Source organism: Gossypium raimondii, chromosome 7 (assembly GCF_025698545.1).
Source record: "Gossypium raimondii isolate GPD5lz chromosome 7, ASM2569854v1, whole genome shotgun sequence".
Classification (NCBI taxonomy): domain Eukaryota; kingdom Viridiplantae; phylum Streptophyta; class Magnoliopsida; order Malvales; family Malvaceae; genus Gossypium; species Gossypium raimondii.
Genome location: NC_068571.1, coordinates 29,644,239 through 29,666,956, shown reverse-complemented (window position 1 = coordinate 29,666,956; position 22,718 = coordinate 29,644,239). Strand labels below are relative to the sequence as shown.

The 22,718-nt window shown below is 32.4% G+C and overlaps 1 non-coding gene across 1 annotated transcript; it reads left to right on the top strand.

Moving 5' to 3' along the window:
* The first annotated feature begins 2,902 nt into the window (after positions 1 to 2,902).
* Positions 2,903 to 3,009, top strand: LOC128042729 (small nucleolar RNA R71). The gene has a single exon (XR_008198242.1). It is a non-coding gene; the product is annotated as a small nucleolar RNA R71 (small nucleolar RNA).
* The last annotated feature ends 19,709 nt before the right edge of the window (positions 3,010 to 22,718 follow it).

Here is a 22,718-nt window from a genome sequence, read left to right as displayed (position 1 = left end):
ACTAGGAGAAGGGTTGGTAAAAAGGAAGATTTGGGAGAGACATTAAAAGAGAAAGAGAAGATTTGAGGAGGGCTAAAGGGCTAAACACAGAGACATTGATATCTCCATTGAGGTAGATACTTTTCCATGTCACATTGAGTCTGATTTTATGAGGTTAATTCTAACTACAAGAGTGTTAGAATTGAAAAAACCTAAGTTTGAATTTATTATTCCCAGTGACCTAGGTGTTTAAGCGATGTTGAAGAGCTTGGTCACAGAAGGGGAATATTTTTGCCATTGCACTTATTTGAGGTGGGGTTCCTTAACCCTTGCACTTGTTTTTCGAGAATGTGTTAAGGGGACGTCACCTTGTTCTAGGCCATATTTAAAAAAAAAAGGATATACTTTTCTCTATCAGTGTATAGTCACATAATGGGGATATGACATATTTTAAAGCACATGCTCAACATTAGCCCATTCTAAAAAAAATAGTCTCTAGTAATCTTCATTTTGATAAACAAAAGTTAATTTTTGTAAGACAAAATAGTGAAGATTTTGAGTTTTCAATGGAATGGGTATTGCCCACCACTAAGTAATGCCAGAGGATTTCGCTTTTGGAAAGTAATACTATAAAGGCTCAATATAAAAAGTATCGACAATGTTGTTCATTGTCTATTAAAGAGACAATGACTATGAAAAATGGGTTCTTGTATTGTTTGGAGGGTAGGAGACCAAATGATGTAAGCATAGATGATGTAGAATAGGGTGATGTAAAGGAAGGAACTTGGCTTGCAAATAATCAAGCTTGGCCTTACAACACAGTTGATAATATAGGAAAATTTTTACTTGGAGTATTTGATGAATCGAAGGACTTTTTTAGCGCTTTTTGTAAGTACCCAAAACTTTCTTGGAAATATAAAGTGCCAAAATATAGAATTATCAGTGGTAAGGCCTCATAAGAAACCTCTATTGTTATGGATAAAGTTGATGATAGTATTGACATTTCCTCTAGTCATGCATGTGTTAGAGAGGTTGCTGCTACCAATTAAGGTGAGGAAATTTACTCCATGAAGGAAAATTCCAAGACTTTGGTGATAAACATGTCCTTTTCAAATGATGAAATTCCTACCTCACTTGGTATATATTATCCATCTATGAAAGAATTTATGAATTGTAATATTTTGGCTATCCCTAGTAGCTTTAACTAAAGCCCTAGTAATAGTTCTAGTTTGTGTAATTTTCTTCAAAACTTTTTATGTTATGAAAAATTGAATTTAATTCATCTTTACAAATTTGCAAGTACTTTAAAAAGTATGGATTTCAGTGGTATTGCTATGAGTAGGATGTTTGGAATAGATAAAATGTGAGGTTCTTCTTTAAGGGATTAGTAGTCTTGTAAGAGACAGAAAATCATTGTTGGCCAAGAGAAAGAACGACAAGAGAAAGAGAGGAAAACTAAAGGAAAGAAGGAGGTTATTGCTTTTAAGAGTAATGAACCAGCCTCTAGTACTACACCTTTAAAAATTCCTGCCAGTATGACAGGGTTTTTTCATACACTTGTTGCTAGTATTACTGTTGCAGTAGGTTTATCTAGTACTTAGCCACCTCTTGTTCAGTTATCTTTTGCTTCTACTATAGTTTCTTATGTTATGTCGCCTTTGTCAAGCCAAAGCATGATTATGTTACCCTCAAGAAAGCTTACTCAATTAGGACCACACATTCTTAGTTTATAGAAAAGTTAGTGATTAAAAATCAGGCTTAATTTAAATGGCATGATTATATCCCCAAGATTGAATTTTTATTGTGTGCAAAGAAAGTTGTCGCAATTACTTAGAATACCATTGGTAAGCTGTTGGTTGAAGTTGCCAAAATAAGTACTCCTTCAAGGTTGTTGGGACCATTGATGGCTTAAATTCAAGAGCATTCCCCGACTGCATGTTTTTTAGATAAGTCTATGGGAGTTATGTTAGAAACATTATATGATCTAGAGAAATTGATGCCCACCTATCACAAGTATAAAAAGGATGTTCCCACTTAAAAAATTGCGGGAGTAATTAGAGTTTACTAAAAAGTTAGTTGAAACAACAAAGAAAAAAGGTTGAATCTGCCAACACTCACACCAAAATCTACAAACTGAATGAGAAGTTGGTCAAACACAAGTTGAAGGATATGAAGCAAAAGAAGACCACAATGCGGGTTAAGGACTTTGAAATCAAGTTGACTGAATTAAGAGAGAAAACTCACTTAGAGAATGAAGCTGCTGAGAAGAAGTATTGGTTGGCATTTGTTTGCCTTGAATATGAGGAGAAATTTATGAAAACTATTATTGATGCTCATGTTGGTGTGTCCAATGTGTGGAATTCATCCTCCATGGTATTATCCTTGCTATTTAGGTTGCTTATGAACCTTTAAATCTAGTTAACATGGATATGGGATGTTGTGCTAAAGTGTAGGTTGGCTTTGACATTTGGAATCCTTCTAGCACAGGTTAGGAGTCCTTTAAAGAAGATTGGGAAAGTAAAGTTTTCTTTCCTCCTTCTACTTGTGGATAAAAGTGAGAATGTTGTTTTCGAGCGAGAAGGTGAATGTGAAGGAGATGAAGATGAAGAGGTCATTGCCCCCTACCAATCGAGTTGCAACATTGTTAAACCTATTAATAGTAAAACTTTTAAAGATTGTGGATATCGAAGATGCCTGAGCTACAAGTGTAGTGAGGGCGCCCACTTCATGTACTCCCACGACTCGTCTCGAAGCTGCTCGATTGGTTAGCCACTGGTAATCGTTGCTAGCAATTCTCTTAATAATTTCATAAGCCTCGTTATAAGACTTAGAAAGGAGAGCACCATTGGCAGAAGCATCTACTACCATCATCGTGTGAACATTGAGACCGTTATAGAAAGTCTCTAATTGGATGCAATACGGGATTCCATGATGAGGACATTTTCGTAGCAGTTTTTTGAATATTTCCCACACCTCATACAAGGACTCGTCATCCATCTGTTGGAAGGTTGTGATCTCGTTCCGCAATTTAGCATTCTTGCTAGGTGGGACATATTTCATAAAGAAATGTTCTGGTAACTCTTGCCATGTGGTAATCGCATATGGTGACAATGAGTTCAACTAGGCTCGAGCTATATCCCTTAGTGAGTATGGGAACAACTTTAATCTTAGTGCATCTTCAAGTACTTCGGCTAACTTGAAGGAATCACTCACCTCCATGAACAATCTGGGTGAATGTGAGGATCTTGATGAGGCATTCCACCGAATTGGCTCCTTGTTTGAAGCACTTGGAACATGGTGGCTTTAGCTCAATTGTTGTACCTCGATTTTGGGTCTCCTAATACCGGATTAAGCTCATGAAACAATGGCACGACATCTTGTCTTAGAGATCTATCTCTATTATCAACAATAAAGATAAGATTTTGAGCATGATTCACTCCATTTCCTTGATTCTGGTTTTCGAAATTCATCTCTTCTGTCCTTCTTTGATCTGCTTGTCTTCTCCTTTGTCTGAAAGTCCATTCAATTCCAAGATCTACGGGGAGTAAGTTGATAATTTGATCAATACTCATAAACACCTAAAACAATCACAGAAAAATATTTAAATTAAAATTAAACAGAAAATAAACCAAAATGCAAAATTAACAATTTCATAAATAATGTCTTTTAAAACAATCCCCGGCAACGGCGCTAAAAACTTGGAATGAAGGAAATGTGCAAGTGTACACAACCGTTAACAAGTAATAAAATGACAAGTAATGTCGAGTTACCGTACTCACAGGGACTGTGCAAGAAAAAGGTTATGAAATGTAAAAATTAAACAAATTGGTGAGGAAAAATATGTTGATTTGAAAGAGGTGAAAAATTAAATAAAATTAATATAACTAAGTGATTAACTAGGAGAATAAAATTAAAAGTTCCAATGCACGATTTCCAAAAATGAGTTTAACCAATATGATATAATTGTGTTAGATCAATTTTATTCTTTAACTTAGAATCATTAAAACTATGTTCGTGTTGTTACGAATAATTTCACAACAACTTAGTAATTTGCTAACTAATGCACATACTTACTAAAATCCATTAATCTCTTGAACATATCTCTATGTCAATTCAAACAATTAATCAAATTTTTATAAACAAGTATAAGATTAATGTTTAGTTTAGAATGCTTCTCAAAAGTGCTTTTAGGAAAAACACTTTTGGTGAGAAGCTAAAATTTTCAGCTTATAAAAAAGTACTTTTGGGCCAATTTTTAGCTTGAGAAAATATTTTTCTCTAAAAGGTAGCTCGTTTAGTAATGCTTTTGTTTCAAAAGTGCTTTTTATCCCAAAAGTGCTTACTAAACACACCCTAAGTGAGGTAATAATATATCTTTATATTGAAACAGTTTAATCACAATAATCTTACAAGTTATGCAAGGCTAATGTATTGTTTAATACCGTCATGAATTTAACCCTCAATTACCTTAGAAGATTAAACATGCACCAATTAAGTATTGTGTCCATTAATTACAATTTCAATCCGTTTAATAATTAATTCAATTGTTATCTTACAATTTAAATGCAATCATAACATAAGCATGATTTTATTTAATTGAACAATTTATGTGACCTAACAACAACACAAACACATTTTAAATAATTTAAGTGGACAAAATGAAATTAATCTAACACGAAAGGAATTGAAGTCATTTTAATTAATTGAAAAACAACAACACAAATATTCATGTTCATGATCACAACATAAATGAGAAAAAATAAAGAGAAGGGAACTAGAAAACAAATCTCGGTGTTTCTCCGAAGCCAAACTAGTATGCTTCTCTCTTCTGTGCTCGTTCTGTTGATCCAAGGCCTTCACGAACACTTGAATGCTAATATTCCAAGGGGCATGCTAGCTCTTTTTCAAGAGGAGAAATCGGCAAGGGAAGGAAGACAAAGAAAATGGGAAAACAAGAATAGGAATGGAAGAGAGAAAATGGAGAATAATGTGTGAAGTGAGGGATGCAAAATGAGGAAGTGAATGGGGATTTTTATAGTGAGAGATGACAACTAAAATTAGCTAAAAATAGCAGCCAATCCCTCTTCCCATGGTTGACCATGCTAGGTGGAAGGAATGGTTGACTCAACCTTGTTATTTTTAGCTTGTGGCTAAAAAAAAGGAAGGCATGAAAAGAGGAAGGGTTTGAATGGCATTTAGGAGGAGTTCAAGGGCTATTTTGAAAGTTTAAAAATTAGCTATAATAAGCTAATTGGGTTAGCTATATGGGACGGTTTGGGCTGCTCTTTTGGGCTTGTCCTTCCTCCCTCTTTACTTGCTCAATTTAGGCCATTTCCTCTATTTCGAGCTGCCCATTTTTTCCAATAAAAATCAAATTGGAGTAATTGATTTGAGGAAGCCCAAAAATGTAAATTGATTTGAGAAAGCCCAAAAATCAAATCAGATCAATTTCCTCAACTATCTTTCTCTTATACATGTATCCTAGAAGACCTGACAAACGAATCCAGGCCATTACGATACTCAAATAAGGTTGAGATGACCTGAAATCAATGGTCCAAGGCTGTACCATCAAGTATTGCCCATAAATGACCCATGGCCCTTGAGACAACACCTTATCTTAATCCTCTTTGTTTTGAAATTTCGCCAAAAAATAGCCATTTTCAATCTCCATCAATTGGAACGGCATAGAGGGCCTCCATAGGTTATATGTTCTACTTTGAAGGGCAACGTATCCAATGTTTAGTCTCAACAATGTTAGAACCATCATAGTATCCATGTCTTTGATCAAGAGTTGATACACCCTATCGAAGAACTTAATCGAGGAGATCCCATTAACAACCGACCTTGTGACATCCCTTTGAAAAGTTTGAAATCATCATCATCATCATCCTCAAGCCTGTTCGAGTTAACCGACTTCCTAGATCCGGCAATGCCTTTCCCCGTTAACTTATCTTTCCACAATAGTTTTGATTTTGTCGACGTGTTGGTGGCTATATCCATGGCCATTACTACCATATCCTGGAACCACACTTTCTTAGTGCCTCGATCTTCATTAGAACATGGCTCAACTCCATCACCATCAAAAGAAAAATTCACCATAAAAAAAACTTAGAATTTAACCATGTTAGTTTTAAATCAATGTTATAAATATTTGATTTTTAAACAAATTAAGATAAACCATAAATTTAAAATATATAGAAATAATTCAAAAATAAGATAAACTGGAAATTCTAATAAATAAATATAAAAATATATATGATAAATGTAACTATTTTCGTTATGAATTTTGGGTTTTTAATCAAATTTTAATAAATCGGTGATAAAATAAGTTTATGAGATTTAAAGTAATAATTTTTAAATAAAACTTTGATTTTATTTACGTGATAAAATCTTATTTATAACACTTCTTTAAAGTGATAAAAGTTGAAATAAATTTGAATAAAGTGGTAAATAAATAATATTATTAAATTCTTCTGTGTAATATACAACATTTTAAGCTTCACAGTACCAGCTCTTACTTTGGTTCTGCTTCGTGGAACTGTTTGGAGAAATTGGACTACTTGAGAGGCTGGGTGTTGAGGAAAAGGTATAATTCTATGTAAAATCCCTGAATATATTATACTTTTATTATATATTCATTTTAATTCTTTTCTTTTTGTATATTTCATCTTTATTATAATTATTGATTGGTGTTGTAAGCTATAAATAAGAGGAACCCACGTTCTCTTGTATCGGTAACAATACCCATGGTAATTTCTTCAATTTTCTTAATATGCATGTTTTCAAAAATATAGAATTAACACACTATTTAAACATTGCTTAATTTGTTAATAAATCAATCCATTTATAATTTTTAAAACATATTTTTTATAAACATAAAAATTGTTCAGGTCAATAATTTTAATAAAAAGTGGTTGAAATAGAACGTATTTTTGTTTAAATTAAAACTCATCATACCAGGAAAGTTGCTTTGCGATACACATTTTAAATTTACAATATTTTAGTAAAGCTTTTACTAAAACATGCATGATTGCTTGAAAAACATTTATTGCTTAATAGTTATAATCATGTATGGTTTATATAATAAAATATAAATCTATAGAAAATACTATTATCTTTTATATTACACATTTAAGTATACAATTTACTAAATTATTAATAAAATTATAAATAAAATACGATTTAATATAATATTAATTAATAGATGTACGGGTAAGAAAAACTAATACATATGTATATTATATTACAATGCATAAATTAAATGAAAACTGTTATTTATGGAAATAAATGTTATAAATTTGTATTAAAACTATACAAAATGCTTATAAAGCTGTTGATAATTTTATGAGAACGTTACACGGGATTAAATAATTTTAAATATTATTGATTTTATCCTTGAGATTTAAGTTCGGTTCCTCTCCTACTCTCATTTGTATTTTCATTTTAACTTGTTTTATGCTTTGCTTTTATTTTTAGCTACTGTTTGTAACACATTAACTCGGTCAAATAATAGTAATTTTGTATTTGAATCTTAAGTTCATTTTCTTTTCTAAGCACATTTGTATTTTTTTATTTCATATTGTTTTAAACTTTTTACTAAAATAATTATATTTGGAAATTATTATTTGATTTTATAAAAATAAATTTGAAAACAATATATTTATTAATTAAAATTGAAAAATTGAAAAAAATCAACATATTTCCACCAAAATCGAAAAAATGGTACATATCATTTGTAATGGAATAGAGTCGTAATGGAATAGAGGCATAATAGTAATTCAATTGTTTGGTTGAATGTAATGGAATAGAGGCGTAATAGTATTCTTGTGTTTGGTTGAATGGAATGATGTTGTAATAGCATAAGAAAAAATTAAAATGACTAGAATACCCTTAGCAGAATTTTTTTAGGTAGATGATTATTGTTATTGTTATTAAATTTTAATAAGATTATTAATAGAAATAATAAATAATTTAATCATATTTTAACATAATTATTATTAAATATAATTTAATAAAAATATATAATTTAATAAAATTCTTAATATTAAATATTCTTATATGAATTTAATAAAATCATAATATATAATACTATAAAATATAATTTAAAATAATTATTATTAAATATAATTTAATAAAATATATAATTTAATAAAATTCTTAATATTAAATATTCTTAAATGAATTTACTAAAATCATAATATATTTAAAATAATTATTATTAAAAATATAATTTAGTAAAATATATAATTTAATAAAATTTTAATATTAAATATTCTTAGAATTTACTAAAATCATAATATATAATACTATAAAATATAATTTAAATTAATTATTTTAAATATAATTTAATAAAATATATAATTTAATAAAATTCTTAATATTAAATATTCTTATATGAATTTACTAAAATCATAATATATAATACTATAAAATATAATTTAAAATAATAAAATTTGAATCGATTAAATGATATTTGAATTGATTTGATAATATGAAATAATACTACTAATGCATATATGTGATATGTGATTATCAGTAGCATGTAAAAGACCATGCGAATCGGTTTATAAAAGCTTGGAGGGTCGATATGGAAACTTAGCGAATCAGTAGATTCAATAAAGAAATGTGATATTGGTATAATCAAATGGTATCACATACATCCTTAATGGTAGAAAATTTGTCATGTCATGTTTTTATTGAATTGCTAAATGAGATAGTGAATGAAATTAGCATATGAATCATGAATACATTGTTTGAATTGGTTAAAATTGAATTATGCATCGGTTATATTCTTATTATGTTAATATTTTAATTTATATGGTTTGAGCCTTGAAAGTACCACTTGAACTTTTCACTTAGCATGCGGTTTGTTTATTTTTGCACAAGCATTGTGATGTCAAGCTCTCAATGTCACGTTGAGGACAAGTCAATGAGTTACATCTCGACCTAGAACCCCCAAAATCATGTCATCAACTCGATAGTTTAAAATTTTTACAATTTGATCTTTATTCAATCTTAAATTATCTATTGAGCTTCCGTAAACTTGTACAAGTCTCGCATACGATTGTATAACATGACAAAATGATATTTTGAACTTTATAATATGTACTAATTGTTAAATTGAATTGAAATTGTTCATAATTGTTCGACAATGAGTATGATATCCGTAACTTCGAATTCGACAATCGAGTCGGGTATAGAATGTTACAAATCTATAATGTGGGCGTTTATTATGCACATTCATTGCCGGAACATTTCCACCATTACCTAGATTAGGTACATTATCTGAAAAAGTTGGCCTCAGATCTATTGTTTGAGAAACTGAGGAAGATTCCATAGTCGCATCACCCTGTGTTAATTCAACTGCTTTCACGTCCTAAACATGATCCAAGGGAAAACTTTTAAAATTCTATGACTTGTGCACATACACCCGAGCTTAGAAAAATCCAAAACCCTGATAATATAAAAGAGATACAAAAATAATACCCAAGAATGGAGCAGTTAAGAAGACCATTAATTTTGGCTTCTTAAGAATAGCCATCTCCACAATGATCCTAGGTCACTGAGCAAACCAGAAGCTGCTCCAGCATTCTTGAAACCAATTTCCATATGTAATACCCAATTTTAGCCCGGGCTCACATATGGAAACATAATTTTGAGGATATGCAATCTTAGATATGATATGCAATCTTAGATATGATATATGCAATCTTAGATATGATATGTAATATTAGAAGATATGATTTTGTAATCTTAGAGATTTAATTTGTAGATACCCTTTAATCTCAGCCGTTGATCTGTACTGTTGGATTTGGGGAGGCTCAACTATAAATAGAGGCCTCTCCTTCATTGTAGGGAGGAGAAAAAAGAGAAAGAGGAGGAGAAATAAAAAGAACGATTGGCGCTTTTTAAAGGTGGTTTACTATTTTTTTCTTTCGATTATTTTTTTACTTATTTACGATTTTAAAAAAGGAGAAGGTGATACCACTGCGAATTTTATTTATTTATTTTATTTAGCCCTTCCGCCTTTTAATGTTTTTGTAATTAAGTTTTCTTTATTTTTTTAATTTACCCTTTTATTTATTTTAAATTCCAATTTAATCCTTTTGAACGACACCGTTTTAGAGGAGAAGGGAAAATTTCCCTTCTAGCCCCTCTATGTAACTCGCGCGTTCAAATTAGTCCTTTTACTTTTATTTATTTGCAGATTTACCCCAGATATTTTAATTGCAATTCAATTTAGTTTTTTATGTTCTTTTATTTATTTTATTAATTAATAGTGTAATTATTATTTTTATTCTAATTTTTATCTATATATATTCCTTTTATATGTACACATATATATTTTAAAAAAAACGAATATTTTCCTATTTTTTAATGAATATTTTCATATATATATGTATATATTTACGTTTTAAGTGATTAAATACTCACCTTTTTCCTTTTTAAAATATACTTATTTTTATTATTTTATATGTATGTATAATTATTTTTTCTTTATTTTCATAAGTATATTATGTGTTGTATTTATATATAAATCCCATAACCTAAAATTTTATTTGTAAATTATATGTATATTTTAATCTTCATAATTTCCATGTGTACATCTTTTGATCCTTATTTATTTGTTTGCTATCCCATCCATTGTATAATTGTGTTTACACTTAATATTTTGCATGTCATGGATTACCTTTTTTATTTCATTTATTCATTTGCTTATATTATTTTTATGTCGATGATGTATTTATTATTGTTATTATTGTTATTATAGCATTTGCATGTATAAAATCACATTACATAATTTTTTACTCAATTTTAAAGATATAAATTTTTTAAAAAATTGAGATAATGTTCGTATTTAAGATTTTCAAGGGAATTGAGCCCTAACGTATTGGGTTCCGATTTTCTTCGTTAAATCCGATAATCAAGCATTTCTCTTCAATCAAAAAAAAAAAACTCATTATTGGGGATTCAACACGTTGTGTCCTAACGTATTGGATGTGACGCATTGATTTCTCGAAATGAAATTTTTTTAAATAATAAAGGAAATATTTGAGTTTGGGATTTTAAAGGAATTGTGCCCTAACGTATTGGGTGTGATTTCTTAAATCTTGGATAAGTGGATGTTCTTTTAAAGAAAAGGAAATATTCCGAGTTTGGGATTCTAGAGGAATCGTGCCCTAACGTATTGGGTGTGATTTCTTAAATCTTGGATAAGTGGATGTTCTTTTAAAGTTTTATTGTACAAGTATTTTGGCCCGATTCATTTTGGGGAAAATTAGAATGCTGTGCCCTAACACATTGGGTGTGGTATCTTCTATCTCTGAAATAATAAGGGTCTTAATACGTAGCCTTTTAAGTTTTGCTAAGGATTACGTTTTTTTTCCAAATTCTCGACCTTAAGACACTAATTAATTAACTAGGTACCAATTTTGGGCGTTACGAGGGTGCTAATCCTTCCTCGTACGCAACTGACTCCCGGATCCTTTTTTTAAAACTCGTAGACCAAAGCCGTTTTTTAGGTGATCCAATCACACCTTAATAAAAGATTGGTGGCGACTCCCATTTATTTATTTTTTTTAAAGTCGACAACCTAAAAATTTTGTTTTTCAAAAAAATGGTTTCGACAGCTTGGCGACTCCACTGGGGACATTTAAAAAAAAAAAGAGAGTCGAGCCACAAAGTTGATTAATTTTTGTCTTACGGTCGAGAAAAATATTTTTTAAAAAATTCATGACATCCTTTTGCATTCGTTATCTTATCACTTAAATATTGTTTGCATTATACATTTCATGAGTTGAACAATTTTACCCTTTTAAGTGGGAGTAAGAAGCTATGCCTTCGTGAGGTTTTCACCTCCGTGTAGGGTAGTGGGTTGCTTTCGGGATACATCCGTACCTATGTCTTCGTGAGATTTTCATCTCCGTGTAGCCATAGGGAAATGTATTCCCCTGAATCGAACTTGATCCATATGAGCCTATAATGGGTGAGGATTGAGGAATCTGCTGGTTCGGGTACCTTTACTCTAGAAGCCAAACCTCATATAATGAACCTTAGGAATCCATCCTAAGTAGAACTATACTAAACCCTAGTAGATATCCGAGTAGGAATTTTACTATTATATTATATGTTTATATGATACTGACTTTTCGTGTTTTATTTACATGTCATGGCATTTCATTTCATTATAAAAGATGTGTTAATTCATATTCAATTGCTAAATAGAGAGCTGGTCATAAGAAAATGGGTTTCTTGATAAAGTGGATGACAATATGGTTGTCCGAATATGGTCCAAGAACACATGATAAGAGAAGGATGATAATTTAATGGAGGACTATGGCTCCGTTGCCCAAGAATTCAAGATGACAAAGATTATTTGAGAACCGTTGAACCTTCTTAAAGAGAAACCAATGAGCATCACAAGGATGAGCGAACAACAAGTTACTGCCCGGATCGAGCAAAAGGAGATAGAAGAGACGTTTTGAAGAGTTCGTAAGATTTATCTTAACGCTCGAATGAAGAAGAAGATCGAATGTCTTCGCCTATGAGGGTAAGTGTAACACCCTTACTCGAGACCGTTGCGGAGTCAAGCACGAGGCATTACTTAGCTTATCTTACTAATTCGGAGCTTAAAAATTTACTTTGAAAATTAATTTTACTATTTACAGCAAACCTGTCCAATCGCGCAGCAGTTACTAAATTGATTATAACTCGAGCTACGGGACTTGAAATTTAATTCTGTAAATTTTCCTGAAACTAGACTCATGTATCTTCCTACCATAAAATTTTTAGAATTTTGGCTTAGCCAATTAGTACAGTTTATTAGTTAAAGTCTCCCTGTTTCACCAATTGACTGCCCTGACCTCTTGTCACTAAAAATAAATTTTCTCAGTGTAGGATTTTCATATGAAGTTTTTACTTGTTTCTAAAGCAAATAGACTCAATAAGGAATCTATAAATATAAAATACATCTTATAACCATTTTTATATAATTTTAATGATTTTATAAACTCAAAATAGGGGACTCCAGAAACAGTTCTGACCTTGTCTCACTAAAATTCACATATCTTAAAATATAAATTTCCTTTTGCTACACCGTTATTTTTCCATGAAAATAGATTCAACAAGATTTAATTCCATATATCATTCACCCTCTAATTCATTTTATACCATCCTAGGTGATTTTTCAAATTCACGTCACTGTGCTGCCTGAATTCTGTTCCTTTGCAAAATTTTATCCTTTCATGATTTCCATGCATAATTTATCACCTAATCTTTCATAACAACAAACACCTTCATACTTAACCATTTTAATGACCATACATCATCAAATGCTCACACATCACTCATTAGCAAAATCATCATTACAAACATACAAAATAACTAAATACCTATACATGCCATAACTCAAACGTGTTTTGACATAAAATATCGAGCGATTGTGGTTGATAGTGTGGACGATCTCCGACTTCTTTAGGATCCTTGAAGTAGCTTTGCAATACTATAAGAGAAAGAGAAATAAAAGAAGTAAGCATAAAGCTTAGTAAGTTTACTAGCGAATAAATAACAACATTAAACACAATTAATTAAACTCAAGTGTCTATATCTCTAGTTTACTCTTTAGTTAATCTCATTTTAGTTCTCTTACTTATTTACTTAGAATACTTGTGTGCATAACTTACTCATCTCTTGCTGCATTGTTGAACATCAATTTATAGTATAATAAGTTCTTAACTCTTATAACTTACCTGAGCTTGCCATTTATGCTTTAAACTGAACTTTCATGAACATGATTCGTTTACAAGCCCGTTGAGCTACATTGGAATAATAAGGATACTCGGGTCTCTTGATAATAACATGCCAAAGCCATGTCCTGACATGGTCTTACATGGGATGTTCTCATGTTAGTGCCCATGCCATGTCCCGGACATGGTCTTATAGGGACCTCTCATCTGATATAACGCCATGTCCTGACATGGTCTTACATGGGACCTCTTGTCTCGGTGCCCATGCCATGTCCCGGACATGGTCTTCTGAGGACCTCTCATGATCTTAAGGATGCCAATTCCATGTCCCAGACATGGTCTTACATGGGATCTCTTTACCCAAATGTCATGACATTCGTATCTAGTACCATCCTTATGTATCAACGGGGCTTTTTAACTTTAATTCTCTATCATTTCATGCTTGGATCAACATTAAATAAACTCATAAAATAAATGCATAATTGCTGGAAAATAAAAATATTAATAATAATTATTAAAATATTGTATTTATTTACCGTAAACTTACCTCGGTATCAAATATAGTCCAATTCACCAACTTAGTCTTTAACTTTATTCTTCCTTTTGTCTAACCTCGAGTTTCGTTCTTCTTGATATAAAATAGCAAATTTAACTTATTTAATACTCACATTCATCAAAACAGCCCTCGACTCTAATTTTTTTCAAAATTACAATTTTGCCCCTAAACTTTTACATAATTACATTTTTGCCCCAAGGCTCAGAAATTAAACTTCATCCCTTATTCTTATGTTTTATGACATGCTGAACATTTTTCCCTTCTATGGCAACATCAAATTTCCACTCTAACATGTACTAAAGAACATTAGGTATTTTTACCGATTATGTCGTTTTATTCGTTTTCACTTAAAATTGACTAGCAAAAGTTGTTTAGCATAATTTCTAGCTTCATATTCTATCATAAAACATCAAAATAAACACTTTTCACCTATGAGTATTTTTCCAAATAAAAACCCTAGGTTAAATTATTGCTAAAATAAGCTAAATTAAGCTACCGGGACTCCAAAAAATGTAAAGAACATTAAAAACGAGGCTTGGGATCACTTACTATGGAGCTTGGAAGCTTGAAACCCTAACTATGGCTTCCCCCCATGCTGATTTCGTCCTAATGAAGAAGATGATGATTTTGCCATCCTTTTCCTTTTTAATTCTTTTATTACTAGATTACCAAATTACCCCTAACTTAAAAATTTTCTATTTCACTTATCTCATGTCCATTTTGTCTACCAACTTAACCAATGGTCTAATTACCATATAAGTACCTCCAATTTAAAGTTTCATAACAATTGGACACCTCTAACATGTAGAACTCAACTTTTGCACTTTTTACAATTTAGTCCTTTTGACTAAATTGAGTGCCCAAACGTCGAAATTTTCGAACGAAATTTTCACAAAATCATTTTGTGAAATCGTAGACCATAAAAATATAAGAAAAATAAAATTTTCCTCATCGGATTTGTGGTCCCGAAACCACTGTTCCGATAACCTTAAATTTGGGCCATTACAGTAAGGCCTTATAAATATTCATTTTATGTAAAGAGATTTGTTTTCTAGTAATGTTATTTAAATGGAATTGAATTAGAATCAACATCTCTTTATGCATTCATTGCATGCATTCACATTACATGATATCATATGCATTAAAGTCCACTAAAAGATTCTAATTGATATAAATCATTCCTCAGTTAATCTGGAAACCAACCAGCCTACTAAACACCGCTACGGTACTCGATTGAAAACTAAAGGATATGGATCAAAGGATGGAAAGACTAGAACAATCCCAAAAGGAAATGCATGAGCAACTTCAAAAGCAAATGAATGAGCAGCAAAAAATGATAGACAAAATGATAGAATCTCAAGGGAGTATGATGACTCAGTTAACTCAATGGTTCAACAAAGGAACTGATAAAGGAAAAGGCTCTATGCTCAATAATAAAGAAGGAGACAATGAGGGACCTGTTTATCCTCCAGACTTTACCCCCAACAAGTTGAGATATACCCGCGTAGGTCCTCTGTTACCATTAATCCTTCGGGTGACGCTGCAACGCTATTGAATCTCCAAGCAGGATCAGGCTCTAACCCCGGAGCCAACTTTGTTAATCCTGCTATTCCTGATTTCGATGAGACGGTTGGAAAGGAAAAAAATGAATGATGAATTGCCAAAACAGCTAGAGGAAAAGTAAAAATGGCTGGAAGAGAAATTTAGAGCGATTGAATGTGCAGAAGGCTACTATGGGATGGATGCTAAAGAATTGAGTCTGGTTCCAGATTTAGTGCTCCCTTACAAATTCAAAATGCCAGAGTTTGAGAAATATAATGGAACCAGTAGCCCCGAAGCTCATATTACCATGTTCTGCAGACGAATGACCGGTTATGTCAATAATGACCAACTCTTGATTCATTGCTTCCAGGATAGCCTCACAGGGGCAGCATCCAAGTGGTACAATCGATTGAACCGTACCCAGATTAATTCATGGAGAGATTTGGCACAGGCATTCATAAAGTAGTACAGTCATGTGACAGATATGGTTCCTGATAGAATCACCTTACAGAATTTGGAAAAGAAATCAAATGAAAGCTTCAGGCAGTATGTACAGAGGTGGAGGGAGGTCGCCGTCCAAGTTCAGCCACCGCTCTTGGAAAGGGAAATGACAATGTTATTCATAAATACATTGAAAGCTCCGTTCATCACACATATGTTAGGGAGTGCGACAAAAAGCTTTTCTGACATAATCATGAATGGTGAAATGATTGAAAGTGCCATAAGGAGCGGAAAGATTGATGCTGGAGGAAATAACAGAAGACAAGCCTCAAAAGAAAAGGGAAATGAGGTGAACAGCATGAATACATACGGCAAATCGATTGCTAACCAACAGGGTTCATCAAGACAAGAATTAGGTGTGAAGCCAGGTACTGAAAAGCTCCAGTTCACGCCAATTCCAATGTTGTTGCTCCTTTACATGTGAAGCCTCCACAGCCCCCGTATCCCAAATGGTATGATGCAAGTGCACAATGTGATTATCATGCAGGAATTACAGGGCATTCTATAGAAAATTGCATTACCTTCAAAAAGCTAGTTGAAAAATTCATCAACATGGGTATTGTCAAGATAGATGGTTCATCTAGTACCCAGTCATGATTGAATATGAAGGGGTGTCGAGAAGTGTTCACGATGAAACAACTGAAGAAGAGACCTTGTCAGATTTTTGCCGTTATAGACTTGGGAGTGTTTTAAATAATTAGACTGCAGAAGAAGCCCCTGTAGTATTTAGAGATTACTCAGAGTAATGTTTAAAACACACTTGTTGCCTTCAGCCTAGAGGCAATAAGAATTCCTTTATGAAATAGGCTCATGTCTGAACGTTGTTATTCTAATAAAATACATCTTTGCATTCATTTTTAAGCCAATATTCTTTCATTCTTTTCGAATAATTATACTTTCATTCTTTCGGATCTTCTTCCATATTATTCCATTCATTCATAATTGTACAAATGATTATTCATACATTCTTTTGTATATTCTTTGGTACCTATTATGGGTCTCCAGATATCAACGACATGAGTGATGCTGTTACGGATTCAGAAGTTCCTTTTAGTGGGATCTGTGTTTAGAGGGATCTCATGACTTTAAAGATGGCATAGATTGTGGCCTATTTTCAGACTTGTTACAGATGGTCGAACAGGAATGAAATCTTACCTCATGAGGAGACAATGGAGATTGTGACCTTAAGGGAACGTGCATAACCGAAGAAATGAAGCAGAACCTTGTTGAGTTACTTCAAAGAGTTCAAAGATGTCTTCGTATGGTCATGCTTGGGTATGCATTGACATTGTAATCTGAACAACAATGCAATATCAAAAAAAAAAATTACAGTATGTTCAAGATTAACATCATGAACGATGCATTCCTTGCCGGGGCAATGCCTTCTTCTTTGACTCATAATGGTTTAGCCCGTCGAAGTCAAGTTGTCATTTCTCCGTTGTTGGATTTCATATTTATTGAAGAGAAAGATCCAAAGTTTTCGTCATAGTTAAAATTATGCCCCAAAAGGCTCTATCAAAGAAATTTGATCACAAAGAAGATTTTACATTGGTTCTGATCGAAAGGGATAACGAAAACTTGTCTAATCCTATGAGTTTAGATTCAAAAAAAAAAAACAAAACACAAAACAAAAAAAAACAAAAAAAAGGAAAAGTGGAGAGGCCAAAGTGAAAACCCGCAAAGGGCACTTTGAGACCAATGGGGATTTGAGTTGAAAACCCGAGAAGGGCGGCTCAAATATTGATCAGAATGGGGTACGAGGTGATTAGAGCAACTCAAATTTTAACCAGATTGTGGCATGTGGTGATCTTGTTATACCAGAATTATCAAGAAAAGGTAGGCAACATCTTGGGGCATTGGCAGAGTACTGTGGATCTCCTAAACACATGTCAAACTCGGATGGATCTTCAAAAAAGTTTGTCTGAGAGAAGTTCAAGCTGCGATATCTGGGCACCCAATATTCATATTATTTATACTAAATTTTTTATTCTCGAAACACTTCATTCGTTTCCAAGATACGTATTCCCAATTAATCTCTTTGTTATTCTTCTTTACTATCTTTGATAATTTATTTATTTCAAGCTATGCTCAGAATTATCTCTATTTCATCCATCGTTTTGTTCTTTTTGCAAGCATGTTGCATTAGAATAATGATCAATGGACTAATAAAACTTTCACGAAGGAAGTTTTGCATATTACTCTAGAAGTTTCTAAATAATACAAGAGCCTGAAACAAGACTATTATTTAGAACGCACCGGGTTTAAAGGTTGGAAATCTGAAAAGGAACAGTCTAAACTAGGACTTTCTCCTTGGATTTTGTTGTCAAAAAATTGGATGTCGTGTTGATGACAAAGCCTAGGTCAACAAGCAATTAATGATCACCAGGCAATAGAAAGAGGTTACCTCAGGGAAGAGAGCCTTCAGTTGTGCATGAGCCTTTGGTACGACATCTTGGGAATGGTGTAAGAGACTAGAAAGATTTAGATCCTGTATCTTTGAATTGTGATAGGAGAGGTTTGAAGAAAAGTCATATACTCTTGGGTTACAGTGGGAGAACGATGGTATGAATTTTTGCGCCCCAATGGATTAAACTTGGAGGTTCACACTGTGGGGCAACCTGGCTAAATGTTTCTTCAGAAAAGCCAGTCAAGCAAGAAGGCGTTGTAGCACGTTAGTCACAAAGCCTTAATAAACTTCGAGTAATGACAACCTAAGCGGGATCATTCTCGGAAAAATAAAATTTTGCATTCATGCAAGCACCATTCATACATGTCTAGTTAGGAGCATTTGATGCATTTTGATCATGCCATTCTAATCATTAGGCATAATTAGGTTCATTATACAGGTCATGCTCCCCAGAGAACAGATCAGTGAAAGAGCAGATCTTGTCTTCCTGCATCGACAACGAAGCAGATCGAAAACAAAGCCTTGCCTTCCTCGTTTGTAGTGGAGCAGGTTAAAGGTAGTAGATCTTGCCTTCCTGCATTGACAGTGGAGCAGATCGAAGATAGCGAATTTTACCTCCCTGTGGTTATAGTGGAGTACATTGAAGCCAGTAATTCTACTTCCCTAGGTAACAGTGGAATAGATTGAAGATTTCAGATCTTATCTCCCTAAGCAGTAGTGGAGCAGATCGAAGATGGCGGATTTTACCTCCCTGTGGTTATAGTGGAGTACATTGAAGCGATAATTCTACTTCCACGGACAACGATGGAATAGATTAAAGATTTCAGATCTTATCTCCTAAGCAATGAGTGGAGCAGATCGAAGATGGCGGATTTTACCTCCCTGTGGTTATAGTGGAGTACATTGAAGCCAGTAATTCTACTTCCCTGGGCAACAGTGGATTGAAGATTTCAGATCTTATTTCCCTAAGCAGTACTGGAGCAGATTGAAGATGGCGGATTTTACCTCCCTGTGGTTACAGTGGAGTACATTGAAGCCAGTAATTCTACTTCCCTGGACAACAGTGGAATAGATTGAAGATTTCAGATCTTATCTCCCTAAGCAGTAGTGGAGCAGATCGAAGATGGCGGATTTTACCTCCCTGTGGTTATAGTGGAGTACATTGAAGCCAGTAATTCTACTTCCCTGGGCAACAATGGAATAGATTGAAGATTTCAGATCTTATCTCCCAAAGCAATAGTGGAGTAGATCGAAGATTGTGGATTTTACCTCCCTGTGGTTACAGTGGAGTACATTGAAGTCAATAATCCTATCTCCCTAGTCAGCAGTGGAATAGGTTGAAGATTGTAAGTCTTATCTCCCTGCAGTTGCAGTGGAATAGATTGAAGCACTAGCTCCTATACTTTTGAAGATGCAGTAGGAAGGAATGAGGCTACTTAAAGAAGAAGAGTTTCATGTTCCAGCAAGACCGGGCAAAATTGAGCATTTTTAAAGTCTTTGCTCCGTTCCTGTTACACGACAACGAGCAAAGAGGGGCAGCTGTAATACCCAATTTTAGCCCGGGCTCACATATGGAAACATAATTTTTGAGGATATGCAATCTTAGATATGATATGCAATCCTAGATATGATATGCAATCTTAGATATGATATATGCAATCTTAGATATGATATGTAATCTTAGAAGATATGATTTTGTAATCTTAGAGATTTAATTTGTAGATATCCTTTAATCTCAGCCGTTGATCTGTACCGTTGGATTTGGGGAGGCTCAACTATAAATAGAGGCCTCTCCCTTCATTGTAGGGAGGAGAAAAAAAGAGAAAAGAGGAGGAGAAATAAAAAAGAATGATTGGCAGTTTTTTAAAGGTGGTTTACTATTTTTTTCTTTCGATTATTTTTTTTCTTATTTACGATTTTAAAAAAAGGAGAAGGTGATACCACTGCGAATTTTATTTATTTAGCCCTTCCGCCTTTTAATGTTTTTGTAATTAAGTTTTCTTTATTTTTTTAATTTACCCTTTTATTTATTTTAAATTCCAATTTAATCCTTTTGAACGACACCGTTTTAGAGGAGAAGGGAAAATTTCCTTCCAAACCCTCTATATAACTCAAGCGTTCAAATTAGTCCTTTACTTTTATTTATTTGCAGATTTACCCCAGATATTTTAATTGCAATTCAATTTAGTTTTTTTATGTTCTTTTATTTATTTTATTAATTAATAGTGTAATTATTATTTTTATTCTAATTTTTTATCTATATATATTCCTTTTATATGTACACATATATATATTTAAAAAAAGAATATTTTCCTATTTTTTAATGAATATTTTCATATATATATGTATATATTTACGTTTTTAAGTGATTAAATACTCACATTTTTCCTTTTTAAAATATACTTATTTTTATTATTTTATATATGTATGTATAATTATTTTTTCTTTATTTTCATAAGTATATTATGTGTTGTATTTATATATAAATCCCATAACCTAAAATTTTATTTGTAAATTATATGTATATTTTAATCTTCATAATTTCCATGTGTACATCTTTTGATCCTTCTTTATTTGTTTGCTATCCCATCCATTGTATAATTGTGTTTACACTTAATATTTTGCATGTCATGGATTACCTTTTTTATTTCGTTTATTCATTTGCTTATATTATTTTTATGTCGATGATGTATTTATTATTGTTATTATTGTTATTATAGCATTTTCATGTATAAAATCACATTACATCATTTTTTTACTCAAATTTAAAGATATAATTTTTTTTTAAAATTGAGATAATGTTCGTATTTAAGATTTTCAAGGGAATTGAGCCCTAACGTATTGGGTTCCGATTTTCTTCGTTAAATCCGATAATCAAGCATTTCTCTTCAATAAAAAAAAACTCATTATTGGAAATTCAACACGTTGTGTCCTAACGTATTGGATGTGACGCATTGATTTCTCGAAATGAAGATTTTTTTAAAATAATAAAGGAAATATTCCGAGTTTGGGATTTTAAAGGAATTGTGCCCTAACGTATTGGGTGTGATTTCTTAAATCTTTGATAAGTGGATGTTCTTTTAAAGAAAAAGAAATATTCCGAGTTTGGGATTCTAGAGGAATCGTGCCCTAACGTATTGGGTGTGATTTCTTAAATCTTGGATAAGTGGAGGTTCTTTTAAAGTTTTATTGTACAAGTATTTTGGCCCGATTCATTTTGGGGAAATTTAGAATGCTGTGCCCTAACGCATTGGGTGTGGTATATTCTTTCTCTGAAATAATAAGGGTCTTAATACGTAGCCTTTTAAGTTTTGCTAAGGATTACGTTTTTTTCCAAATTCTCGACCTTAAGACACTAATTAATTAACTAGGTACCAATTTTGGATGTTACGAGGGTGCTAATCCTTCCTCGTACGCAACTGACTCCCAGATCCGTTTTTCTAAAACTCGTAGACCAAAGCTGTTTTTTTAGGTGATCTAATCACACCTCAATAAAAGATTGGTGGCGACTCCCATTTATTTTGTTTTTTTTAAAGTCGACAACCTAAAAATTTTGTTTTTCAAAAAAATGGTTTCGACACCATACATCTACACTCCAGAGTAGTTTATTACATAAGAACAAACATAATCTCAGAAAGATCAGCAAATTAAGATGATAATCTCGCTTCATTTTCCCCCCCTCTTTATATCACAGATAAGGGGCAGTCTGGACTGATTAATAGAACAATTTTCTAAAGGGAACCAAACATTAACAATGAATCAAAAAGGACTATAGTAGGTAGTCAGGAAAAGTTCTTGAGTTTGTAAACGCTCAAACACATGAATATCTTTTCCATTTTGATATGACACCCCCTTATCAATCCAATATATAACACAGTGATTGCAAAAATGGTCAGCAATAGAAAATTAAAAAGCAGAGCACACAATAACAGAAAACCAATTTTTATCTGGTGACATGCTTATTTTAATGATTGTTCTAAAGAAGTTA